The 20,655-nt window shown below is 51.6% G+C and overlaps 1 protein-coding gene and 1 long non-coding RNA gene across 9 annotated transcripts in view; one reads left to right on the forward strand and one right to left on the reverse strand.

Annotated features, from left to right (window-relative positions):
• LOC115091758 (sodium-dependent proline transporter-like) overlaps positions 1–20,655 on the forward strand; it is a 163,980-nt gene that overhangs the window by 64,290 nt on the left and 79,035 nt on the right. The window lies entirely within an intron of this gene.
• LOC115091763 overlaps positions 1–20,655 on the reverse strand; it is a 34,876-nt gene that overhangs the window by 8,310 nt on the left and 5,911 nt on the right. For both annotated transcript variants that reach the window (XR_003856812.1, XR_003856813.1), the window contains exon 2: positions 13,542–13,586. This is a non-coding gene — a long non-coding RNA (uncharacterized LOC115091763). The remainder of the gene's footprint in view (positions 1–13,541; positions 13,587–20,655) is intronic.

Below are 20,655 nucleotides of genomic sequence, written 5' to 3' on the forward strand. Positions count from 1 at the left end.
CAGAGAAGTAAACCAAACTAGATACCGCTAACTAACGGGGAAAGAAACACCCCTTCTGGAAACGGACTCTCCAACCGAGAGAGCGAACAAGCGGAACAGAGCAAATCAAAAAACACAGAGCGGACTCTCCATTACTTCAGCGCAGCACTGCGGGCGGGATCCTGGACTGATCCTTGGTACTACAGGAACGAAAATTATCAGGTAAGAAACTAATTTTCCTTTCCCTGTACGTACCAGGATCAGTCCAGGACACCTGGGATGTACCAGAGCAACCTACTGAGGGTGGGAAGCAGAGAGTCCCGCTCGGAGTACCCTCTCTCCAAAACCCCCAGAATCGGTAGCCCGGACATCCAGCCGGTAATGCCGGATAAAAGTATGCAACGACTTCCAGGTGGCCGCCCTACAAATCTCTTGAGGCGACACCTGAGAAGCTTCCGCCCAAGACGCTGCTTGAGAACGAGTCGAGTGAGCCCGCAGCCCCACGGGAAGAGGTTTGCCCCGCACCAAGTAAGCCGAACCAATGGCCTCCTTGAGCCAACGAGCAATCGTTGTGCGGGACGCTGCAGCTCCTTTCTTTGGTCCAGAAAACAGGACAAACAGATGATCTGTGACCCGAAACGGATTAGTGACCTCCAGATATCGGAGAAGGGATCTCCGCACGTCAAGCTTCCGTAACTCCCTCTCTTCAGTAGTAGAGGAGTCTCCGCACGCAAAGGCGGGCAACTCCACCGATTGATTAACGTGAAAGGACGAGACCACTTTCGGTAGAAAGGAAGGGACCGTCCGTAAGGAAACCCCCGATTCAGAGATACGCAAGAAGGGTTCCCTACAGGACAGGGCCTGTAACTCGGAAACACGCCGTGCCGAGGCAATCGCCACTAAGAATGCCGTCTTTAAAGTGAGATCCTTAAGAGTCGCGCGTTTCAAGGGCTCAAACGGCGCCATGCATAGAGCGGAGAGAACCCAATTGAGGTTCCAAGCCGGACAAGGCAGACGTAACGGGGGGCGAAGGTGTTTAGCACCCCGAAGGAAACGAGCAATATCCGGGTGAATCGCCAGAGACTTACCTCGCAAACACCCCAGCGCCGCCACTTGGACTCGTAGGGAACTGCACGCCAGACCTTTGGCCAGACCCGCCTGGAGGAACGCCAGAACCTCAGCGACGGAAGCCGAAGTGGGGTCCACCCCGCGCTGCACGCACCAGTCCTCAAAGACAACCCAGACACGGACGTAAGCCAAAGACGTCGACTGCTTCCTGGAACGCAGTAGCATGGCCACCACCGCATCTGAATAACCTTTTCTCTTCAGTCGATTCCTCTCAAAAGCCATGCCGCGAGACAGAAGTGATCCGCATCCTCCAAACAGACGGGGCCCTGATGAAGTAGGGCCGCCATTCCCTGGAACCGAAGGGGTGCCGCCACTGCCAGTTGTACGAGGTCTGCGAACCACGGCCGGCGAGGCCACTCCGGTGCCACCAAGATCACGTTGGCCGGATGCAACTCTATGCGCCGTAGAATCTTGCCGATCATCGGCCATGGGGGAAACACGTAGAGCAGCACATCCGTCGGCCAGGGAAGCACCAGCGCATCGACGCCCTCTGCCCCCCGCTCTCGACGTCGACTGTAAAATCGCGGGGCCTTCGCGTTGTGCCACGTGGCCATCAGATCCATGTGGGGTACTCCCCACATTTCGCAAATGAGAAGAAAAGCTTCGTCCCCCAGCTCCCACTCTCCGGGATCTAGACGATGACGGCTGAGATAGTCCGCCTGCACGTTGTCGACTCCCGCAATGTGAGACGCTGCGAGGTTGCTGAGATGTAGCTCCGACCAGGCCATCAAGCGCTGAGCTTCCTCCGCCACCTGGGGGCTCCGGGTCCCCCCCTGCCGGTTGATGTATGCCACGGTGGTCGCATTGTCCGACAACACTCGGACCGCCTTTCCCCTCAGCAATGGTAGAAAAGCCTGCAGGGCCAGACGGACCGCTCTGGTCTCTAGGCGATTGATAGACCACTGGGCTTGCGACACCGACCATAGGCCTTGAACTGAGCTCCCTAGGCAGACCGCTCCCCAACCGGAGAGGCTGGCATCCGTGGTCACCACTGTCCAACTGGGCACCAGGAGGGAGACTCCGGCGGAAAGGTGACTGGGGTCCAGCCACCAACGCAGGCTGGATCTCGCGTGTCCCGCTAGAGGAAGTGGTAAGTGGAAATCCTCCGAGACCGGCTTCCAGCGGGAAAGCAAGGATGACTGTAAAGGTCGCAGATGAGCGAACGCCCATGGCACCAGCGCCAGCGTGGAAGCCATAGACCCTAGGACCGTAAGGTAGTCGCAGACTCGTGGTTGGCGGAGAGACAACAAGCGTTGTACCTGAGTTTGCAGTTTGACCATCCGTTCGAGGGAAAGAAACACCTTGCCCTGCTTTGTGTCGAAAAGAGCTCCCAGATATTCCAGGGTCTGCGTTGGTGTCAGATGACTCTTGCTGAAGTTGACCACCCATCCCAGGGACTGCAACAGATGGAGGACCCTGGCCACCGCCATCCGACACTGATCCTCGGATTTCGCCCGAATCAACCAGTCGTCCAGGTACGGATGGACATGGAGACCTTCTCGGCGCAGTTGCGCCGCCACCACGACCATCACCTTCGTGAAAATACGAGGGGCCGTTGCGAGCCCAAAAGGGAGCGCCCGAAACTGGTAATGCCGACCCAGAATGCAGAATCTGAGGAAGCGTTGGAATGACGGCTGGATACCTATGTGAAGATACGCTTCCGTGAGGTCCAGGGAGGCCAGGAACTCGCCTGGCCGGACCGCGGCGATGACGGACCGGATGGTCTCCATTTTGAAGCGAGGAACGCGTAGGCATCGGTTCACCCCTTTGAGATCCAGAATTGGTCGGGACGTGCCGTCCTTCTTTGGAACGATGAAGTAAATGGAGTAACGGCCCTTTCCTTGTTGGCTGACAGGAACGGGGGAGATGGCTCCCAAGTCCTCTAAGCGGCGGATGGTGTCTAGCACCGCCGCCTTCTTCTCGGGAGCCTTGCAGGGTGAGACCAGGAACTTGTCCACTGGAATGCGAGCAAAATCTAATGCGTAGCCGTGTCTTATCACGGTGAGGACCCACTGGTCCGACGTTATTCCGGCCCATCTCTCGTAAAACGACAGCAACCGCGCCCCGACGTTGGGAACAGCGTGCCGAGGCTGCTGCGGGAGAAGGGCCGACCCTCTTTCATTGTGAAGACTTGGGCGCCGTGATGGCCAGGGCACCCCCTGGTCTACCAAAACGCCTCCCACGAAAGGACTGCTGCTGCTGCTGCTGCCACTGTGGGGTACGGGAGGAGGAAGACCTGAACGAGTGCCCCGACGACCTTTGAGGCCGCGCCCTCCTGGGCCCACGAAAGCGGGACCTGGCTGAAAAGGAAGGCCGCGACCTGGATCTATCTTCGGGCAACCTGAGAGCCCTATTTTCCCCCAGGGAAGCCATCAAGTCATCTAATTCCTTGCCGAACAGCAATTTACCCTTGAATGGCAGCGCCCCGAGGTGAGCCTTTGAAGAGCCATCCGCCGCCCAGTTGCGTAGCCACAGGAGGCGGCGAGCCGAGACCGACGCCACCATGGATCTAGACGAAGTGCGCAGTAGATCGTGGAGTGCATCTGCGCCATATGCTATTACCGCTTCCAACTTATCCGCTTGCGCTGCCTCGTCTGCCGAAAGGTCCGCATTGGCTTGAAGGACCTGAGCCCAGCGTAAGCCCGCTCTCAAAGCGAAATTCGTACACATGGCGGCCCGAATTCCTAGCGCTGAAACCTCAAAAATCTTCTTGAGCTGTACTTCCAGCTTCCTGTCCTGAAGGTCCCGAAGGGCTGTAGCACCCGTAACCGGGATAGTAGATCTTTTCGTTACCGCCGAAACCGCCGAATCCACCTTGGGAAACTTGAGAAGGTCCAGCGCATCCTCCGGAAGCGGGTAAAGTTTGTCCATGGCCTTGCTGACCTTCAACCCTAACTCCGGGGTGTCCCATTCCCGGAACATGATGTCTGTTGAGGAAAAATGGAACGGAAAAGCAACTGCTGGACCCGTGAGGCCTAACAGGACCGGATCCATGTTCGCTTCCTGACGAACCACCGCCGGAGGGGGGTTTATTCCCAGTTCCTGGATAATAGCTGGAATTAGAGGTGGCAATTCATCCCTACGGAAGAGCCTGACCACTTTGGGATCGTCTCCTTCCACAGCCTGTGAGCCTTTGGCTACGCCGGACGTAGCGGAGCCGTCCGCTCCTACATCGTCGGGCCCCTTCTGGGTCTCTTCAGGGGAATCAGCGTCCTCCTCGGGGGAGGAATCGGTGTCGGCCTCCTGTGGGACGCCACGTGGAGGCCGCTTCCCCCGCGAGGTGCCCTGGGGTCCCTCCGCGACCCCCGAAGGCTTCCGGGACCTCTTCAGCGGTGGAGCTCTGCGAGCCTCACTCCGGCCGCGCTTGCTTTTTTTGTATTTTAGGACCTTGCGCAACAAAAGCGCAAGGTCCTCCGAAAGAGAGCCCGAATCAGATGAAAAATCATCGGGACTCCCCGGGGACCCTGTGTCCCCCGAGGGACCCCTTCCGACCGCGATTCGCTGCGGGGAAAGCGCGGGAGGCAAGGCCGAAGGCCCTGCCGATTCCCGCGCCATTTCGCGGCCCGTGGCCAAAATGGCCGCCACTCCCGCGCTGATCGGGAAAAGCTCTTGGGGCTTTTCTACGGCGCCCCCCCCGCGCGGAGGCGATCGCGCGGGCCGAGAACGAGCCCCCCGAGGCGCCCCCGACGACCCCTCTCCGCCCGGGATGCAGGCCGCGCAGAGACTTTCGCGCGAAAGACGCGCGCGCGCCGAGCCACAGGCCCGGCAGACCGAGCCGCGAGGCATGCCGGCGAAGAGGCGCGAAGACGGAGCAGCAGGAGCGACGAAAACAGAAGAAAAAAATTCGAACGGCCTCCCCCCGTCGGCGGCGCCCCCCCCTGCGAGCGGCGCCGCGAAGCAAGAGAGAGCCGGCAGAAAATAAAAGCAAACCTTTTTTTTTTTTTTTTTTTTAACAAGAAAGCCTGTCGCTGTCCACGGTCCTGGAGCCCTAATCCAGCAGGGGTGAGTGAACCGGGCTCCCCGGTGTCACCCCTGACGCTGCTACTAGGCCAGCTGGGTCCTCGACCCTAGCAGCGGCCTCAACCAGGGGGGGGTGGTCCCCTCAGAACCTCACAACCCCCCTGGGAGGCAGGGCGAAGGGACCTAAGGGACAATTTGGAAAATTACCCAAACAGAAAACAACGTAGCCTAACTGGCCTAAAGGAATAAAAAAAGAACCGACCCTGACGGAGTACCAGAACCAGGGCAGGCAGGGCTGTGACCGGACCTGCACCATCTACTGGAGACAGAGTAAGACTGAGGGGCTGTGACTGGCACAGGGGCTTATATATGGCTCCGCCCACAAGTTTTAGTCTGTCTCCATCTGCTGGTGCGGAGTCACAACCCAGGTGTCCTGGACTGATCCTGGTACGTACAGGGAACTGGTGGCTGGCAGTACCTGATCAGAGCAGAGATTCATGGGCGGCAGTGCATGGTTAGAGCAGGAGGTGCAGGCAGCAGAGCCCGGCACTTGGTTAGGACAGGGGTTAGAGCATGGCATGCACAGCTGGTAGTGTCCTGCACCCAGTTATAACCAGGGGCGTGCAGACTGCAGTGCAAGGTCTGAGCAGAGGATGCATGGAGAGGTAGCTCCTTGTACCTGATTAGCACAGAGGGGATGCAGGCGGCAGTGCCCGATTAGAGCAGGGGATGCAGGGATAGCGGCTGCCTGAGCCATGTTAGAGCAGGGACGCACAAATGGCAGTGTCCGGTTAGTGCAGGGGCTATACGGGCATCACTTCCCCGTGCCTGGTTAGAGCAGGAGGTGTGTGGGCAAGCAGCACCCTGTGCCGGCTTATGACAGGAAGCGGAGCAGGGGTTACGTATGCTCACGCAGGCCGATACAGAAAAAAGCACGGGAGAGCGGGCGAGCGCCCACTGTCCCAACGCGTGCACCGGCCACTCTTCTAGGCGTGCGATTTAGTAAAAAAAAAAATTGAAATGAGGGCCCGCGGTAAAAGAAGGCGGCGGCTGTCAGCGGGTTTGACAGCTGACGCTCAATTTTTCCGATGTCTGTTCTCGAGCCTGCTGACAGCCACGGGTTCGGAAAATGGATGCCGGCATAATTGAGCGTCCGTTTTTCGACCCGTGGGCTGCGGGCACATTTAAAAATGTTTTTTCTTTTTGGGGCCTCTGACTTAATATCGCTATGATACTAAGTTGGAGGGTGCACAGAAAAGCTGTTTTTTCTGCTTTTCTGTGCACTTTCCCGGTGCCCGGAGAAATTATCGCCTACCTTTAGGCAGGTGTTAATTTCTGAAAGTAAAATGTGCGGCTTGGCTGCACATTTTGCGTTGTGAATCGCGCGGGCATAACTAATAGGCTCATCAGCATGCATTTGCATGTTGCGGGCGCTATTAGTTTCGGGGGGGTTGGCCGCGCGTTTTCGATGCACTATTACCCTTTACCATATAAGGGGGTAAAGCTAGCGCGTGGAAAACACGCGTCCAAACCCGGGCTCACTGTACTGTATTGGCCGGATGTTTAGGGCAGGGTTGTGGAGGCTGCTGCGCACTGTTAGAGGAAGGTCTGCATGGGAAGCATCAGCCTGCACCCGGTTACAGGAGAGGGTAAGGGGGCTTTCTCAGGGAACTGGTAATCTGGCACCACAGTGTCGCCTTCCCTCTGAAGAATGGACAGTTAATCTTTTCCGAGTTTGCCACTCTGTCGCACACTTGTACTTCTCCAGGGCACATGGATAATTCTGTGATAATATCTGAGAGTTCCTAAAGCCAATGGACCTTGGACCTGGGCCTCTTTACTCTCTCCATTCTGGAAAGCCCTGGGAGGCAGCCTGTGCGGAAATGCCTGTGTAATATTGTGTGAGGCGCATACTGTCAGCGTGCTTTGCATGCGTGCACCTCTGTGGAGGGGATGTCACTGATGTGTGTGAGGCGCATACTGTCAGTGTGCTTTGCATACGTGCACCTCTGTGTAAGGAGATGTCTCCTCCCTGCTGCTGCCTCCTTACAGGTAAACTGATCCTCTGTGATGTGTGTGAGGTGCATACTGTCAGCGTGCTTTGCATACGTGCACCTCTGTGTAAGGAGATGTCTCCTCCCTGCTGCTGCCTCCTTACAGGTAAACTGATCCTCTGTGATGTGTGTGAGGTGCATACTGTCAGCGTGCTTTGCATACGTGCACCTCTGTGTAAGGAGATGTCTCCTCCCTGCTGCTGCCTCCTTACAGGTAAACTGATCCTCTGTGATGTGTGTGAGGAGCATACTGTCAGCGTGCTTTGCATGCATGCACCTCTGTGTAAGGAGATGTCACCTCCCAGCTGCTGCCTCCTTACAGGTAAACTGATCCTCTGTGATGTGTGTGAGGTGCATACTGTCAGCGTGCTTTGCATGCGTGCACCTCTGTGTAAGGAGATGTCACCTCCCAGCTGCTGCCTCCTCACAGGTAAACTGATCCTCTGTGATGTGTGTGAGGTGCATACTGTCAGCGTGCTTTGCATGCGTGCACCTCTGTGTAAGGAGATGTCACCTCCCAGCTGCTGCCTCCTTACAGGTAAACTGATCCTCTGTGATGTGTGTGAGGCGCATACTGTCAGCGTGCTTTGCATGCGTGCACCTCTGTGTAAAGAGATGTCACTGATGTGTGTGAGGCGCATACTGTCAGCGTGCTTTGCATACGTGCACCTCTGTGTAAGGAGATGTCTCCTCCCTGCTGCTGCCTCCTTACAGGTAAACTGATCCTCTGTGATGTGTGTGAGGAGCATACTGTCAGCGTGCTTTGCATGCATGCACCTCTGTGTAAGGAGATGTCACTGATGTGTGTGAGGTGCATACTGTCAGCGTGCTTTGCATGCGTGCACCTCTGTGTAAGGAGATGTCACCTCCCAGCTGCTGCCTCCTTACAGGTAAACTGATCCTCTGTGATGTGTGTGAGGCGCATACTGTCAGCGTGCTTTGCATGCGTGCAACTCTGTGTAAGGAGATGTCACCTCCCAGCTGCTGCCTCCTCACAGGTAAACTGATCCTCTGTGATGTGTGTGAGGCGCATACTGTCAGCGTGCTTTGCATGCGTGCACCTCTGTGTAAGGAGATGTCACCTCCCAACTGCTGCCTCCTTACAGGTAAACTGATCCTCTGTGATGTGTGTGAGGCGCATACTGTCAGCATGCTTTGCATGCATGCACCTCTGTGTAAGGAGATGTCACTGATGTGTGTGAGGCGCATACTGTCAGCGTGCTTTGCATGCGTGCACCTCTGTGTAAGGAGATGTCACCTCCCAGCTGCTGCCTCCTCACAGGTAAACTGATCCTCTGTGATGTGTGTGAGGCGCATACTGTCAGCGTGCTTTGCATGCGTGCACCTCTGTGTAAGGAGATGTCACCTCCCAGCTGCTACCTCCTTACAGGTAAACTGATCCTCTGTGATGTGTGTGAGGCGCATACTGTCAGCGTGCTTTGCATGCATGCACCTCTGTGTAAGGAGATGTCACCTCCATATAAGTAAACTGATCCTCTGTGATGTGTGTGAGGTGCATACTGTCAGCGTGCTTTGCATGCGTGCACCTCTGTGTAAGGAGATGTCACCTCCCAGCTGCTGCCTCCTTACAGGTAAACTGATCCTCTGTGATGTGTGTGAGGCGCATACTGTCAGCGTGCTTTGCATGCGTGCACCTCTGTGTAAGGAGATGTCACCTCCCAGCTGCTGCCTCCTTACAGGTAAACTGATCCTCTGTGATGTGTGTGAGGTGCATCCTGTCAGCGTGCTTTGCATGCATGCACCTCTGTGTAAGGAGATGTCACCTCTCAGCTGCTGCCTCCTTACAGGTAAACTGATCCTCTGTGATGTGTGTGAGGCGCATACTGTCAGCGTGCTTTGCATGCGTGCACCTCTGTGTAAGGAGATTTCACCTCCCAGCCGCTGCCTCCTTACAGGTAAACTGATCCTCTGTGATGTGTGTGAGGCGCATACTGTCAGTGTGCTTTGCATGCATGCACCTCTGTGTAAGGAGATGTCACTGATGTGTGTGAGGCGCATACTGTCAGCGTGCTTTGCATGCGTGCACCTCTGTGTAAGGAGATGACACCTCCCAGCTGCTGCCTCCTTACAGGTAAACTGATCCTCTGTGATGTATGTGAGGTGCATACTGTCAGCGTGCTTTGCATGCATGCACCTCTGTGTAAGGAGATGTCACCTCCCAGCTGCTGCCTCCTCACAGGTAAACTGATCCTCTGTGATGTGTGTGAGGCGCATACTGTCAGCGTGCTTTGCATGCGTGCACCTCTGTGTAAGGAGATGTCACCTCCCAGCTGCTGCTGCCTCCTTACAGGTAAACTGATCCTCTGTGATATGTGTGAGGTGCATACTGTCAGCGTGCTTTGCATGCATGCACCTCTGTGTAAGGAGATGTCACCTCCTTACAGGTAAACTGATCCTCTGTGATGTGTGTGAGGCGCATACTGTCAGCGTGCTTTGCATGCATGCACCTCTGTGTAAGGAGATGTCACTGATGTGTGTGAGGCGCATACTGTCAGCGTGCTATGCATGCATGCACCTCTGTGTAAGGAGATGTCACCTCCTTACAGGTAAACTGATCCTCTGTGATGTGTGTGAGGCGCATACTGTCAGCGTGCTTTGCATGCATGCACCTCTGTGTAAGGAGATGTCACCTCCTTACAGGTAAACTGATCCTCTGTGATGTGTGTGAGGCGCATACTGTCAGTGTGCTTTCCATGCGTGCACCTCTGTGTAAGGAGATGTCACCTCCCAGCTGCTGCCTCCTCACAGGTAAACTGATCCTCTGTGATGTGTGTGAGGTGCATACTGTCAGCTTGCTTTGCATGCATGCACCTCTGTGTAAGGAGATGTCACCTCCTTACAGGTAAACTGATCCTCTGTGATGTGTGTGAGGTGCATACTGTCAGCGTGCTTTGCATGCATGCACCTCTGTATAAGGAGATGTCACCTCCTTACAGGTAAACTGATCCTCTGTGATGTTTGTGAGGCGCATACTGTCAGCGTGCTTTGCATGCATGCACCTCTGTATAAGGAGATGTCACCTCCTTACAGGTAAACTGATCCTCTGTGATGTGTGTGAGGCTCATACTGTCAGCGTGCTTTGCATGCGTGCACCTCTGTGTAAGGAGATGTCTCCTCCCAGCTGCTGCCTCCTTACAGGTAAACTGATCCTCTGTGATGTGTGTGAGGTGCATACTGTCAGTGTGCTTTGCATGCATGCACCTCTGTGTAAGGAGATGTCACCTCCCAGCTGCTGCCTCCTTACAGGTAAACTGATCCTCTGTGATGTGTGTGAGGCGCATACTGTCAGCGTGCTTTGCATGCATGCACCTCTGTGTAAGGAGATGTCACTGATGTGTGTGAGGCGCATACTGTCAGCGTGCTTTGCATGCATGCACCTCTGTGTAAGGAGATGTCACCTCCTTACAGGTAAACTGATCCTCTGTGATGTGTGTGAGGTGCATACTGTCAGTGTGCTTTGCATGCATGCACCTCTGTGTAAGGAGATGTCACCTCCTTACAGGTAAACTGATCCTCTGTGATGTGTGTGAGGTGCATACTGTCAGCGTGCTTTGCATGCATGCACCTCTGTGTAAGGAGATGTCACCTCCCAGCTGCTGCCTCCTTACAGGTAAACTGATCCTCTGTGATGTGTGTGAGGCGCATACTGTCAGCGTGCTTTGCATGCGTGCACCTCTGTGTAAGGAGATGTCACCTCCCAGCTGCTGCCTCCTTACAGGTAAACTGATCCTCTGTGATGTGTGTGAGGCGCATACTGTCAGCGTGCTATGCATGCATGCACCTCTGTGTAAGGAGATGTCACCTCCTTACAGGTAAACTGATCCTCTGTGATGTGTGTGAGGCGCATACTGTCAGCGTGCTTTGCATGCATGCACCTCTGTGTAAGGAGATGTCACTGATGTGTGTGAGGCGCATACTGTCAGCGTGCTATGCATGCATGCACCTCTGTGTAAGGAGATGTCACCTCCTTACAGGTAAACTGATCCTCTGTGATGTGTGTGAGGCGCTTACTGTCAGCGTGCTTTGCATGCATGCACCTCTGTGTAAGGAGATGTCACCTCCTTACAGGTAAACTGATTCTCTGTGATGTGTGTGAGGTGCATACTGTCAGCGTGCTTTGCATGCATGCACCTCTGTGTAAGGAGATGTCACCTCCTTACAGGTAAACTGATCCTCTGTGATGTGTGTGAGGCTCATACTGTCAGCGTGCTTTGCATGCATGCACCTCTGTGTAAGGAGATGTCACCTCCTTACAGGTAAACTGATCCTCTGTGATGTGTGTGAGGCTCATACTGTCAGCGTGCTTTGCATGCATGCACCTCTGTGTAAGGAGATGTCACCTCCTTACAGGTAAAACTGATCCTCTGTGATGTGTGTGAGGCTCATACTGTCAGCGTGCTTTGCATGCGTGCACCTCTGTGTAAGGAGATGTCACCTCCTTACAGGTAAACTGATCCTCTGTGATGTGTGTGAGGCGCATACTGTCAGCGTGCTTTGCATGCGTGCACCTCTGTGTAAGGAGATGTCACCTCCCAGCTGCTGCCTCCTTACAGGTAAACTGATCCTCTGTGATGTGTGTGAGGTGCATACTGTCAGTGTGCTTTGCATGCATGCACCTCTGTGTAAGGAGATGTCACCTCCCAGCTGCTGCCTCCTCACAGGTAAACTGATCCTCTGTGATGTGTGTGAGGCTCATACTGTCAGCGTGCTTTGCATGCATGCACCTCTGTGTAAGGAGATGTCACCTCCATATAGGTAAACTGATCCTCTGTGATGTGTGTGAGGAGCATACTGTCAGCGTGCTTTGCATGCATGCACCTCTGTGTAAGGAGATGTCACCTCCCAGCTGCTGCCTCCTCACAGGTAAACTGATCCTCTGTGATGTGTGTGAGGCTCATACTGTCAGCGTGCTTTGCATGCATGCACCTCTGTGTAAGGAGATGTCACCTCCTTACAGGTAAACTGATCCTCTGTGATGTGTGTGAGGCGCATACTGTCAGCGTGCTTTGCATGCGTGCACCTCTGTGTAAGGAGATGTCACCTCCCAGCTGCTGCCTCCTTACAGGTAAACTGATCCTCTGTGATGTGTGTGAGGTGCATACTGTCAGCGTGCTTTGCATGCGTGCACCTCTGTGTAAGGAGATGTCACCTCCCAGCTGCTGCCTCCTCACAGGTAAACTGATCCTCTGTGATGTGTGTGAGGTGCATACTGTCAGCGTGCTTTGCATGCATGCACCTCTGTGTAAGGAGATGTCACCTCCCAGCTGCTGCCTCCTTACAGGTAAACTGATCCTCTGTGATGTGTGTGAGGTGCATACTGTCAGTGTGCTTTGCATGCATGCACCTCTGTGTAAGGAGATGTCACCTCCCAGCTGCTGCCTCCTCACAGGTAAACTGATCCTCTGTGATGTGTGTGAGGTGCATACTGTCAGCGTGCTTTGCATGCATGCACCTCTGTGTAAGGAGATGTCACCTCCCAGCTGCTGCCTCCTTACAGGTAAACTGATCCTCTGTGATGTGTGTGAGGTGCATACTGTCAGCGTGCTTTGCATGCATGCACCTCTGTGTAAGGAGATGTCACCTTCCAGCTGCTGCCTCCTTACAGGTAAACTGATCCTCTGTGATGTGTGTGAGGCGCATACTGTCAGCGTGCTTTGCATGCATGCACCTCTGTGTAAGGAGATGTCACTGATGTGTGTGAGGCGCATACTGTCAGCGTGCTTTGCATGCGTGCACCTCTGTGTAAGGAGATGTCACCTCCATATAGGTAAACTGATCCTCTGTGATGTGTGTGAGGCGCATACTGTCAGCGTGCTTTGCATGCGTGCACCTCTGTGTAAGGAGATGTCACCTCCATATAGGTAAACTGATCCTCTGTGATGTGTGTGAGGAGCATACTGTCAGCGTGCTTTGCATGCATGCACCTCTGTGTAAGGAGATGTCACCTCCATATAGGTAAACTGATCCTCTGTGATGTGTGTGAGGAGCATACTGTCAGCGTGCTTTGCATGCATGCACCTCTGTTTAAGGAGATGTCACCTCCCAGCTGCTGCCTCCTCACAGGTAAACTGATCCTCTGTGATGTGTGTGAGGTGCATACTGTCAGCGTGCTTTGCATGCGTGCACCTCTGTGTAAGGAGATGTCACCTCCCAGCTGCTGCTGCCTCCTTACAGGTAAACTGATCCTATGCCTCTTTAACCGGGCCCATCTTCTTCAAGCAGGCTCAGAAATCACCGTAATTATGCACAGCGGGACTGGTGGCTGCCTGCCTGCCGTCTTCCTAAATATCCCCCTAGAAGCAGCGCAATTCAATCAATTAGGAAGAGAAGGCTCATCTGATGCCGGAGCTCGTGCCTCTGGAGAAAGATGTATCATCTGCAGCCATGCGGGTAACCCACCATCCTTCTGCACCAACAGAGAGAAAATGTTCAGACGCAGGGAAACTGCAAAAAAAAAAAAAAAAAAAAAAAGTAACTTTCCATTCGGTAACTGAACATTAAGGACCGATTTACTAAGGCGGCTTCTTCCATTCTGTCTCATGGGGAAAAAGCTGAGGGGTTGATTTTCTGCATAAAAGTGCGGCTGAATATCTGACTGAATCCGACCACACTTCTAGGCCTGCTTTTTATGTGGTTGCACTTAACCTGCTAAAGGAAGTTGGGGAGCACTGGCCTGGGTGACCCTCCTTACCTAACGAATGTCTGCAGGTAGCAATGAAAGCCGATTTAACCAGCTGAAAGGCTTGAACAGGGAATACCTGGTATTAGCAGTGGCTATTCACTATTGATTAATAGTTTATGGACTTGTCCTCTAAGAACTTAGCCAAACCTTTTTTAAACCCAGCTGCACTAACTGCCTTAACCACATCCTCTGGCAACAAATTCCAGAGCTTAATTGTGCATTGAGTGAAAAGAATTTTCTCCGATTCATTTTAAATGTGCTACTTGATAACATATGGGATAGGAGGAAAAGTCCTTTCATGGATTACAAACTGGTTAAAAGACAGGAAACAGAGAGTAGGATTAAATGGTCAATTTTCTCAGTGGAAAAGGGTAAACAGTGGAGTGCCTCAGGGATCTGTATTGGGACCCTTACTTTTCAATATATTTATAAATGATCTGGAAAGAAATACGATGAGTGAGGTAATCAAATTTGCGGATGATACAAAATTATTCAGAGTACTTAAATCACAAGCAGATTGTGATACATTACAGGAGGACCTTGCAAGACTGGAAGATTGGGCATCCAAATGGCAGATGAAATTTAATGTGGACAAGTGCAAGGTGATACACATAGGGAAAAATAACCCTTGCTGTAGTTACACGATGTTAGGTTCCATATTAGGAGCTACCACCCAGGAAAAAGATCTAGGCATCATAGTGGATAATACTTTAAAATCGTCGGCTCAGTGTGCTGCAGCAGTCAAAAAAGCAAACAGAATATTAGGAATTATTAGGAAGGGAATGGTGAATAAAACGGAAAATGTCATAATGCCTCGGTATTGCTCCATGGTGAGACCTCACCTTGAATATTGTGTACAATTCTGGTCGCCGCATCTCAAAAAAGATATAGTTGCGATGGAGAAGGTACAGAGAAGGGCAACCAAAATGATAAAGGGGATGGAACAGCTCCCCTATGAGGAAAGGCTGAAGAGGTTAGGGCTGTTCAGCTTGGAGAAGAGATGGCTGAGGGGGCTCTTTGATGTTAAATCCAATTCATTTATAGGCTGAAATAAATTTGTGATCTTATTTTTCCAGTAATAATCTTCAGAATTTGTAATTGTCAGTTCCTTTATAATTTAGCTCCTTCACCTTTCCCATTAATCTGATTGAAGAAATTGTAAGTCTTCTCCCAATATCTCAAATTTAACATAGAAACATAGAAATGACGGCAGAAGAAGACCAAACAGCCCATCCAGTCTGCCCAGCAAGCTACGCACTTTATCCATTTTTTTCCCTTTTTTTCTCTCCCACCTGTTACTATTGGCTTCCAGTACCCTCCAGCCCTAATTCCCCTCCACCCCACCACCAATTTAAAGAGCAGCGCCGTATCTGCATCCAAGTGAACATCCAGCTCAATTAGGGGTAGCAACTGCTGTAACAAGCAGGCCACACCCTTACCCCATACTCTTACCCACCCCTGTTTTTTTTTATTTTGGAGATAGCAGCCCTCCATCCTTCCGCTCTGAAGGTGGAACACCAACTACTGGCCACTGGCATCCCGCTCCGTGAATGCCTCTGTGGCTACTGCCGCTCCGTGCAGTGTTTGAATGCCTCCTCTTTATTCACACCCTCTAGACTTGATGGATCCACAGTGTTTATCCCACACCCCTTTGAAGTCCTTCACAGTTCTGGTCTTCACCACTTCCTCCGGAAGGGCATTCCAGGTATCCACCACCCTTTCCGTGAAGAAATACTTCCTGACATTGGTTCTTAGTCTTCCTCCCTGGAGCCTCAGCTCGTGACCTCTGGTTCTGCTGATTTTTTTCTGACGGAAAAGGTTTGTCGTTGTCTTTGGATCATTAAAGTTTTTCAAGTTTCTGAAAGTCTGTATCATATCACCCCTGCTCCTCCTTTCCTCCAGGGAGTACATATTTAGATTCTTCAATCTCTTCATCCAATGAAGACCCTCCACCTTCCTGGTCGCCCTTCTCTGTACTGCTTCCATCTTGTCCTTGTCTCTTTGTAGATACGGTCTCCAGAACTGAACACAGTACTCCAGGTGAGGCCTCACCAAGGACCTGTACAAGGGGATAATCACTTCCCTTTTCTTACTCGATATTCCTCGCTCTAAGCAGCCCAGAATTCTTCTGGCTTTTGCTATCGCCTTGTCGCATTGTTTCGCAGACTTCATATTATTAGACAATATCACCCCAAGGTCTCTCTCCTGCTCCGTGCACATCAGCCTTCCCCCCCCCCCCCCCCCCATCGAATACAGTTCATTCGGATTTCCACTCCCCATATGCATGACTTTGCACTTCTTGGCATTGAATCTCAGCTGCCATATCTTCGACCACTCTTCCAGCTTCCTTAAATCCCGTCTCATTTTCTCCACTCCTTCCGGCGTGTCCACTCTGTTGCAGATTTTAGTGTCATCCGCAAAAAGACAAACCTTACCTTCTATCCTATCCGCAATGTCGCTCACAAAGATATTGAACAGGACCGGTCCCAACACAGATCCTTGCGGTACACCACTTAAAACCGCTCTCTCTTCAGAGAAAGTTCCATTTACCATCACACATTGTCTTCTGTCCGTCAATTTATTGCAGAGTCTTCCCATTGTGTCACATTGGTCGCAATTTTTATTCGCATAGCTCTCCTTCTGGCAGTTCCACTCTGCTATTAATTGCATCAGTAGCATGGGATTTACTCTCATGCAACTTACCTGGCTCAGTAGAAAAAAACCTTTTGAATGATATCATCTTAATTCCTCCTCCAAATTCTCCTCAGGAAGATTCTTCTTCCTCTAAATACGAAGGTTCTGAGTGCCTGGGCCCTAGGGTTCTCGGTCGATAATGCACAGACAGAGAAATCTTACTCAACAAGGGTAAGAGAATGAGAACGAGGAAGGCTGGAAGAGCTTCCTTCTCCAGTAACTGAACGGTCTCCAAAACCCTAGACCCAAAAAAATAGAGTTAAGACACTCTGAGGTCCACATTCAGAGACATTTAGGTGGATAGCTCACAGGTTGTCCGGCCGGATAACTTGGGGGCATTTCAGGGAGGAATTATGTTAGCAGGATACATTATCTGGCTAAGTTTAGTCAGGCCAAAGAGCTATCCTAGGGTTAGCTGGATAACTTCAAGATAGAGAGCTGTATTCAGTGATGCGGCTACAATATTGAATACACCTCCAAAGTTAGCCGGATACGTTTATCTGCTATCCAGACAGTGACTGAACACGGCCCATTCTTTTTCTACTTCATTACCCAGGTTTCTGCGAACAAGACACTCGGACTTCTTTTCCCAAAAGCACAAAAAAAGTGGGATTGCACAAACAGGGCTGCCCCACAGCAGGGTTAAGAACATAAGAAACTGCTATGCTGGGTCAGACCAAGGGTCCATCAAGCCCAGCATCCTGTTTCCAACAGAGGCCAAACCAGGCCATAAGAACCTGGCAAGTACCCAAAAACCAAGAAGGTCCCAAGCTACTGATGCAATTAATAGCAGTGGCTATTCCCTAAGTAAACTAAGTGTAAATAAATGATTCACATCTACTCGTTCAAGACCTCTCATGATCTTAAACACCTCTATCATATCCCCCCTCAGCTGTCTCTTCTCCAAGCTGAACAGCCCTAACCTCTTTAGTCTTTCCTCATAGGGAAGTTGTTCCATCCCCTTATCATTTTGGTTGCCCTTCTCTGTACCTTCTCCATCGCAATTATCTTTTTTGAGATGTGGCGACCAGAATTGTACACAGTATTCAAGGTTAACTCAGGAAAATTAAAGAAGAATCCACACACTAAGATGGTGGCAAGCACACACCATCTCCTTCTCCCACACAGGGGTGTCCAATCCCAAAGTCTACTTGCCAATGTCTCTGCACCTCCCCAGAATGTTTGGTTCACTCCATCTGGTAAGGAAACCAAGGGGGAATTAAATATACTGAGAAAAAGAAAGCTATATCACTGCTTTATTGCTATTAAGCACAAAAGCTACTGAAAGAAATGTTAAATTAATCAATGACTGGAATGTGGATGTGTGTTTATCACTTCATATTGATGACTGCTGTGATAGCTGGTGCTCACGTCAAAAGATCTCTGTCTGTAACAAAAACAGAGCATTAATGTTTAAACTTTTGCATAGGACTTGCGGATATTAATGTAACCTTTGTTTGGGGAGGGCACACAAGCCTGGAGACAGAGTAAGACTGAGGGGCTGTGACTGGCACAGGGACATATATGGCTCCGCCCACAAGTTTTAGTCTGTCTCCATCTACTGGTGCGGAGTCACAACCCAGGTGTCCTGGACTGATCCTGGTACGTACAGGGAATGTAACCTTTGTTTGGGGAGGGCACACAAGCTAATGTATTCCTTCAGGGCTGCTCCGGCTAGCGCTTCTCCCATCCCTTCACTCTCTCTCTCTCCCAAGTGGGGGAGCACAGGCAGTGGTGCGATCCTTTCTGGATCTGCTGCTAGATCCTGGGACAAACCAGGCAGGACAAGGAGGCTCTGGGTGGTAAATTAAATGTTTGCTGCTTCCTTAAATATAATATTAAAGTCCATCTTTTTCTGTAAAAGTTGACATTAAAGCTGACTGATGTACAAAGGTGTTTCTCTCTTCTGGGTGGGTGTCCTTTGTCTTGCGTATCTGGGTAAAGCTTCCCATGGTGATTTTTAAGTGCACAAAGCTCTCCCGGTGGGCCGGATGGGAATCCTATTGGAATGGACCCCACAAACACGTAAAATTCCTACCCGAGTCCCAGTTCATGGGGCCTGACCTGGTCCCGTGGGGTGGAGATCCTAGATGAGGTCTCCAAGATCTTGATCCTTCTCCCTTAATCTTGGTGTCTGTGACTTCTCATGCAAGAAAAGTCTTAGGAATAGGGAACCAGGCTATCCCAGCCCTGGAACCCTTATAGGGAGGGGTGGGTCAAATATTTCCCCCAAAAAAACAATATCCGAATGCTTGCTTGCCACAGAAATCCCTTGGTGACTGTTGCTTTGCTGACACTGGTCGTGCCACATGCAGGGAGTGGATTAGGGTTCACAGGTATTCAGCCCTTGTCCTTTGTGTCAAAGGGTGCAAGGTGTAAGCAGCCATCGATTCTGAAAAAAAAAACCAGGATACATCTTGGCCCTCAGAAAGCTCGGTCACTGTCACTCGTCTTTTGCCCACCTAGGGAGTAGAGGGGAGCTCACAGGGTCTTCAGCCCTTTGAAGGAGAATCCCAAAAGGGCTGCAGCAAAAATCTATCTTATTGCAAATAATGTGGGGGGGATCCTCTGGCAGGGAATGTACGGTGAGGAACCTCTTCAAAACTAAAGTTCATGAGGAGGCTGGGAGGCCTCACCAGGGAGTATTAAAAAAAAAAACTATGTCCCCACTGCTCAGAGGCAAACTCAGATGACCACCCAGAACGCTAAACCTGCTGCACTAAACAGGCGGAGGCAATCAATCTCAGCCCTCCAGGTTGGGAGGGGCTGAAAAGGATGAGAGGCTCACAGGGATGCAGTCTCTAAGCAAGGACCTAGGGCCATCTAGTGGCTGACCCAAGGGGGTGCCACATTAGCAATTCCACTCCATACTGTCCAAGAGGGTGTGGGGGAGAGGCATTTATTGTGGTGGGTTTGCTCTATGGTGACAAATGCTCAAAATAATATTCAGGCCACAACTGGGCAACCATTTAAAGTATCTGCACAATTGTGTCTCCTGGGAGTGAGGCCCCGCCCCGCCACTCCACCCAAGGCCAACCTGGTTGCCGTTCCTGCTGCTTGTGTGGCCTGAAACGCCACCGGCATTCTCAGACGTGGCACGCATGTGCCTCAGCTGTCAATTTAAAGGGACCACTGCAGGAAAAGCCCATGGCCCCTTCTGATGACGTCCTTCCTGCATCCCTTTCTTATTGCCTTTGCAAGGTCTTCTGTTTCCTGTCTTCATTGTTGGAGGTCCTTCATGTCTTTGTTCCTGTGAAGTTCCTGGTCTCTTGTTGAGATCCTGCTTCCAAGCCTGTTTCCTGGTCTTTGGTTCTTGTTCCAAGTCAGTGTCCTGCCCGAGTCTTCCGCTGGTTCTAACCTTTGGAGTCTTCCACGTTTCTGAATCTGAGTTCCTGAGTCCTATCCGTGGTCTTTGGTGTTTTTGTTCCAGTTTCCATCTTATTTCAAGTCTTTGAATCCAGTGCCTTTTCTACTATTGGCGTGGTCTGCGACAAACCCCGGGGTTGTGTAGGGCACTCAGCTGTGCCGGACTCTCTCAGAGCCTTCGTCTTGTTCCAAGTCCTGATCTTAATCTTATCCAAGTCTTCAGTGTCATGTCCAAGCCTTCATCCTGTCATGTCTAGAGTCCTCTGGCTCTATCTGTTCTCATGCACCAATCTCTTCCAAGCGGCAGTCCGAAAGGGCTTTTGAGTGGCTGGAGGGCTACCCCAGAGGCCAACATTGCATTGCATGACATATGGGCTCTCTTCAATCCTCATTATGTACTATGTTCAAGGTATTCCACGTATTCCATATTCAATGTATACCATGTTTATTGTAATTCCAATTCTGGTTATCTGTAAACCAAAGCGATATGTACTAGTTCATGATCTTCGGTATATAAAAGCCTTTAAATAATAAATAAATAAATAAATGGTGCGTGTTGGATGTCAGAGTGTTCCTGGTTCCAAGTTTTCCTATGCCAAGTCAAGAGAGTTTCCTGTTTCGGCCAGCCCATGCCCGGCTGTGCTCGCCCACCAGCGATGTGGACCACGGCCAGCCCCAGGGTTGTGCAGGTTGCATCACGGCACAGGGGCCCATGCTCTCGAGCACCCATCCACCCTCGCAACGCTTTCTTGACTTGACTTTCAGGAGCTA

The sequence above is a fragment of the Rhinatrema bivittatum genome, chromosome 5 (genome assembly GCF_901001135.1).
Source record: "Rhinatrema bivittatum chromosome 5, aRhiBiv1.1, whole genome shotgun sequence".
In the NCBI taxonomy this organism is placed as follows: domain Eukaryota; kingdom Metazoa; phylum Chordata; class Amphibia; order Gymnophiona; family Rhinatrematidae; genus Rhinatrema; species Rhinatrema bivittatum.